Genomic DNA, 6,636 nt, shown 5'->3' on the forward strand with positions numbered 1-6,636 from the left:
AGTTTGGGAGTGCTCCTGGATTCCTCCTTAACCATGGAGGCCCAGGTAGCAGCCACTGCCAGATCTGCTTTTTACCATCTGAGGCAGGCTCGGCTGTTGGCCCCCTTCCTCAGCCGTGATGACCTGGCTACAGTGATCCATGTGACGGTCACCTCAAGGTTTGACTACTGTAACGCTCTCTACATGGGGCTGCCTTTGTCGCTGATCTGGAAGTTGCAGCTAGTGCAGAATGCGGTGGCCAGGTTGCTGATGGGCCTCCCCAAGTGGGAGCACATCGACCTGGGCTGAAGGCGCTGCACTGGCTGCCAATAGCATACCGAATCCGCTTCAAAGTGCTAGTGCTTACCTTTAAAGCACTATATGGCCAGGGTCCGACCTACCTGAGGGACCGCCTTTCCCTGCATATACCCCCAAGAGCACTTCGGTCGGGGACCCAGAACCGTCTGGTGGTTCCAGGTCCTCGGGAGGTAAAACTTGTAGCGACCAGGGCTAGATCCTTTTCAGTGGTGGCCCCTACCTGGTGGAACGAGCTCCCGGAGGAGATCAGGGCCCTGCGGGACCTTATGCAGTTCCGCAGGGCCTGCAAGACGGAGATCTTCTGCCAGGCTTTCACATAGGGGCCGCCGCTGCCACCACCACCAACGGTGGCTATGCCAACAGGATTTGGAATCGCCCTGGGAAGCTTAGCCTATCTCGTGTGATACTAACAACGCATGAACGATCTACTGGACAGTGGTATCTCAACGGGGCCGATCCGAAGATGCCATCATAACCACTCAGGACCATCTTGTTATTGAAGCACTTTATTATTGTTGTTATGTATAACTGTTATTATGATTTTATTGTTTTATTGGATTTTATGCATGGGCTGTTGCCCCTTGTAAGCTGCCCTGAGCCCGCTTGCGGGGAGGGCGGGGTAAAAATGTCTAAATAAATTTTAAAAAATTAAAAAGGAGATTGTAAACAGCTCTGAGACTCTGAGTTAAGAGTGGGGTATAAATCCAGTCTATTCTTCTTCATAATATACGAGTGAATTTGGGTCAGATCCTGTCTACCTTGCATGGTGGTTTGGGGGATAAAACGGAACAACAAACAAACTCAGAAAAAAATAGCAGATTTGAAATATTTTTAAATGCTGCTATCCGTCATACAGTTTTCTGTAGAAATCCCCATTGTAACAAATGGGATCTGTACACAAGGCTTATTTCCGCGCTTTGGTTTTTTTCAGCAGAGTTGGTGGCGCCTGCAGCGCAGGGTGGATTGTGCTTTCAGTGTCGGTTATTTTTCAAAAGCTCTTTGGAATCCTTTAAAAGACCTTTGCAAATGGCAAGGAAGCTATTCCTTTGTAAACACCGCGCTAGTTACATATCACAGGCTGGGTAGATGCACCAGATCTGTATACTGCGTTCCACACACTTCAGATAATTTGCATGATACTTTCATAATGTACATTGTTATTCCAAGGTTTTTAATCCTGTGCCTGGAAAATAATCAGCCATTCATTGCTTTTCTACCTGGCCCTGTACAATCAGCTAAAAAATAAATCAGAGCAGGAAATAAATGAGAAAATAGCCAACAGTTACACTTACAGTTTATATTATAAATTTTTTAAAGCACCAACAGGGTTGGGACCAGTGTAGCCTCTGAGCTGATTTAGTGTGAGCTAGCTCACAGTTTTTTAGTCTCCGGCTCGCACATTTTTGTCTTAGCTCAGGAAGGATGGCTCCAGCGCTGACTAATGTATGCAGTATCCAAATCGCTCGCTCACAACTTTAATGCCAGCAGCTCACAAAGTAGAATTTTTGCTCAGAAGACTCCACAGCTTAGAGCAGGGGTGTCAAACACATTTGCTATGAGGGACGGATCTGACATAAGTTGGGCCGGGCCATGTGTGTCATAAAATGTAATGCCAAGTAGCGGAGATATAAACTTTATAAAGGACACAAACACAAAGGATTTTTTTAAAACTTAAAATAAAAACATGCTTAAAACATTAGCACGCTTGCAATATTTTGTTTATTTAACAATGTCTGATAACTGACACCTCTGGCTTTGAATTGTTGTATCAAAATGTCTGTGCTGTTGCAATCTTAACTCTGCTGTTCAGGTGTGTATCTGTAAGCTGCAAACCTACAATGACGCAGCAGCAGAAGCAGAAGAAGCAGCAGAAGACAGCCAGTTCCACTGCGGGCCTGATAGAAGCCCTCTGGGGGCCTCATCCGGCCCCCAGGCCGCATGTTTGACACCCCTGGCTTAGAGGGAGCATTGGTCAGGACTCCTAGTGTAATACAGATAATTGGCCTGAGGCTTCAGACTTCTAATCATTAATCCAGTCTCTTTGCTGGGATCAGCTACTCAGACTTGCAGTTAATCTTCAAATAAATATGTTTGTAATACTCGGGGGGGCCTTCCATTTAAATATCGGATGTCTGTCTCGGTTGGGATAAAAGGTCATACATTTTGGTCAGCTTAATTTGGATCCTTACACAGGAGTAACACTACTCACAGGGGTGTTGTGAGGGTAAAATGGAGGAGAGGAGAATGATGTAAACTGCTTCGGGTCCCCATTGAAGAGAAAGACAGTTTAGAACTTGTGTGGTGCAGTGGTTAGAATGTCAGGCTAAGATCTGGGAGACCCAGGTTCGAATCCCAGCTCTGCCATGGAAGCTTGGGCCAGTCACACGCTCTCGGCCTAATCTACCTCACAGGGTTGTTGTGGGTATAAAATGGAGGAGAACAATGTAAACCACCTTAGGTCCCCGCTGGGGAGAAAAGCGGGGGATAGATGTAGAAAATAAATGTAAAGAGTGCCAGTTTGGTGTAGTGGTTAAGAGCGTGGACTCTAATCTGGGCGAGCCGGGTTTGATTCCCCACTTCTCCACATGCAGCTGCCGGCGTGACCTTGGGCCGGTCACAGGCAATGCTTCCTCTAAGCTGTGGAGTCTTGTGAGCAGAAATTCTACTTTGCGAGTTACTGACATTAAAGCTGTGAGCGAGCGATTTGTCTACTGCCTAAATTAATTTGCTCTGGAGCCCTCCTTCCTGAGCTAAGACAAAAATGCGTGAGCCAGAGGCTAAAAAGATGTGAGCTAGCTCACACTAACTCACCTTAGAGGGAACACTGATCTCAGGTTCTGTCAGAGCTGTTCTCTCAGGAGCAGTCCTCGAAAGAGCTCTCTCAGCCCCACCTACCTCACAGGGTGTCCGTTGTGGGGAAGGGAAGGGAGATTGTAAGCTGCTCTGAGACTCCTTTGGGTAGGGTATAAAGCCAATCTCTTCTTCTTTTTCTTCTAAAGGAAGTAAATAAACCATGATTCCTTCCAGGTAGGTAGAGGGTTAAACATGGGAAATCAAACCTGGCCTCTGCAATCTCTACTGCACTACACCTGTACTCGGTTGGGGATGTATTCGGGGTCATTTCCAGCATGTTAAAAAAAAAAATTGGCCATTGATCCGCATGACAGAAGCGCCTATGGATTCAAATGGATTATAGATTAGGATCAGGGAACAGCCTGCGTTATTTTTTATTTCCATTAGGCTGCTTTAAACATTGGTATTTAAAAGCGGGTGCTTGCTTAAATACCAAAGTGTGTGCCGGTGCTATAATCTGTTTCTCTGATATCATAGATCATTTGCAAATGCCGGGGCCTCTTTGATCTCCCTTGAATGCCCAGCTAGGACTTAAAAAGGAAATTAAATGCGGAGCTCAATTTTTCATTAAGTTGTCGCCCACTGTTTTACAGTTATGGCTCCTCGGATCAGCTTTTCCTAACAGGTGGGCAAACAGAATGTTAATGCGCCGTCATCCGGGGAATTATAAAAACCGGCGCGGAGAACAAAATTATTCTGCTCTTATGACACCCTTTTTTATGAGCGGCTGTAAAACTGCAGTCCATAAACAGTTTAAGCCAGCGGCTTTTAACTATCAGAGCTGCTTCAGATATTCTATAGGAGTGTGAATGACTCACGCCTTCCCTCCCTCTGCCTGTGTTTTGAGCAGAGGTCTTCCAATGTGGGGACAGAATGTACAGCTACTTGACATACGCCGCTCTCTTCTCCTCCCCCTCCCCACACAAGATCCAGGAGCGAAAGGAGGGCAGCTGGGAATCCGGGCCGCCTCTCTCCTGCCTGGGGAGCAGTTCGAATGCGACCTGTTTGTGCAGTCCTAATCAGAGACACACCCATGTCGGCCCCTTAAATTCAATGGATGCAGAAAGGTGTCCTCTGTTCAAGACTGTACTACGAATCACAAAAGCGTGCGACCGGAACAGTCCTACATGGGAACTCACGTCTCCCTATGGTCACCTCGAGATTAGACTACTGTAACGCTTTCTACATGGGGTTGCCCTTGACCCAAATCCAGAAGCCTCAGTTGGTGCAGAATGTGGCGGCCAGGCTGTTGATGGGACTCGCCATGCGGGAGCACATCCAACCTGTGCTGAAAGCACTGCACTGGCTGCCTATAGCGTACCGAATTCGCTTCAAGGTGCTGGTGCTTACCTTTAAAGCCCTTTATGTTCAGGGACCTACCTACCTGAGGGACCGCCTTTCCCCACATGTCCCCCAGAGAGCACTACAGTCAGGGTTGCAAAATTGCCTGGCCCTCCCTGGCCCTAGGGACGCCAAGCTAGATCGACCAGGACCAGGGCTTTTTCTGTGGCAGCTCCAACATGGTGGAATAAGCTTCTGGAAGAGACCAGGACCCCGTGGGACCTTTCACAGTTCTGCAGGGCCGTGAAAACGGAGCTCTTCCGCCAGGCATTTAGGCAAGGAGCCGCGTTTCGTCACCTATGCCTTGTGCCAATTCCATTTCCAGCCTGGGCCCCGCCGATAGTGGATCCCAGCGCTGAATGTATGTTTTCATATGCACTCTATCACAGCTGTACCGCCATCACTATTTTAATTGGTTTTAATAACTATGTTGTGTATTTTATATTGATATTTATCTATTACTTTCTTATGTAAGCCACCCTGAGCCTGCCTCGGTGGGGAAGGTGGGGTACAAATCAAATGCATAAATAAATAAAAATGTATTGATGATGATGATGATGTAAAGCTACAGCTGTTTTATGGCGACCCTGTAGGGCAGGAGTGTCAAACTTGTGGCCCGTGGGCCATATCCGGCCCCTACAGGGCTCGTATCCAGCCCATGAGCAACTGGCTCTCATCTGCTTCGTTCTCCCACTCTCCTGCCTCCCTCTGCATCACAGCTCAGGCTACCCTAGGCCAGCCAGGACAAGGCAAGAGATGGACAGAGGTGGTTTGCCATTGCCTGCCTCTGCATAGCAACCCTGGTGTTCCTTGGTGGTCTCCCATGCAAGTACTAACCAGGGACGATCCTGCTTAGCTTCTGAGATCTGACGAGATCAGGCTACCCTAGGCCAGCCAGGACAAGGCAAGAGATGGACAGAGGTGGTTTGCCATTGCCTGCCTCTGCATAGCAACCCTGGTGTTCCTTGGTGGTCTCCCATGCAAGTACTAACCAGGGACGATCCTGCTTAGCTTCTGAGATCTGACGAGATCAGGCTACCCTAGGCCAGCCAGGACAAGGCAAGAGATGGACAGAGGTGGTTTGCCATTGCCTGCCTCTGCATAGCAACCCTGGTGTTCCTTGGTGGTCTCCCATGCAAGTACTAACCAGGGACGATCCTGCTTAGCTTCTGAGATCTGACGAGATCAGGCTACCCTAGGCCAGCCAGGACAAGGCAAGAGATGGACAGAGGTGGTTTGCCATTGCCTGCCTCTGCATAGCAACCCTGGTGTTCCTTGGTGGTCTCCCATGCAAGTACTAACCAGGGACGATCCTGCTTAGCTTCTGAGATCTGACGAGATCAGGCTACCCTAGGCCAGCCAGGACAAGGCAAGAGATGGACAGAGGTGGTTTGCCATTGCCTGCCTCTGCATAGCAACCCTGGTGTTCCTTGGTGGTCTCCCATCCAAGTACTAACCAGGGACGACCCTGCTTAGCTTCTGAGATCTGACGAGACCAGGCTACCCTGGGCCAGCCAGGACAAGGCAAGAGATGGACAGAGGTGGTTTGCCATTGCCTGCCTCTGCATAGCAACCCTGGTGTTCCTTGGTGGTCTCCCATGCAAGTACTAACCAGGGACGATCCTGCTTAGCTTCTGAGATCTGACGAGATCAGGCTACCCTAGGCCAGCCAGGACAAGGCAAGAGATGGACAGAGGTGGTTTGCCATTGCCTGCCTCTGCATAGCAACCCTGGTGTTCCTTGGTGGTCTCCCATGCAAGTACTAACCAGGGACGATCCTGCTTAGCTTCTGAGATCTGACGAGATCAGGCTACCCTAGGCCAGCCAGGACAAGGCAAGAGATGGACAGAGATGGTTTGCCATTGCCTGCCTCTGCATAGCAACCCTGGTGTTCCTTGGTGGTCTCCCATCCAAGTACTAACCAGGGACGACCCTGCTTAGCTTCTGAGATCTGACGAGACCAGGCTACCCTGGGCCAGCCAGGACAAGGCAAGAGATGTTCAGAGGTGGTTTGCCATTGCCTGCCTCTGCATAGCAACCCTGGTGTTCCTTGGTGGTCTCCCATCCAAGTACTAACCAGGGACGACCCTGCTTAGCTTCTGAGATCTGACGAGACCAGGCTACCCTGGGCCAGCCAGGACAAGG

The sequence above is a fragment of the Gekko japonicus genome, unplaced genomic scaffold, assembly GCF_001447785.1.
Source record: "Gekko japonicus isolate JY-2015 unplaced genomic scaffold, Gekko_japonicus_V1.1 scaffold253, whole genome shotgun sequence".
In the NCBI taxonomy this organism is placed as follows: Eukaryota; Metazoa; Chordata; class Lepidosauria; order Squamata; family Gekkonidae; genus Gekko; species Gekko japonicus.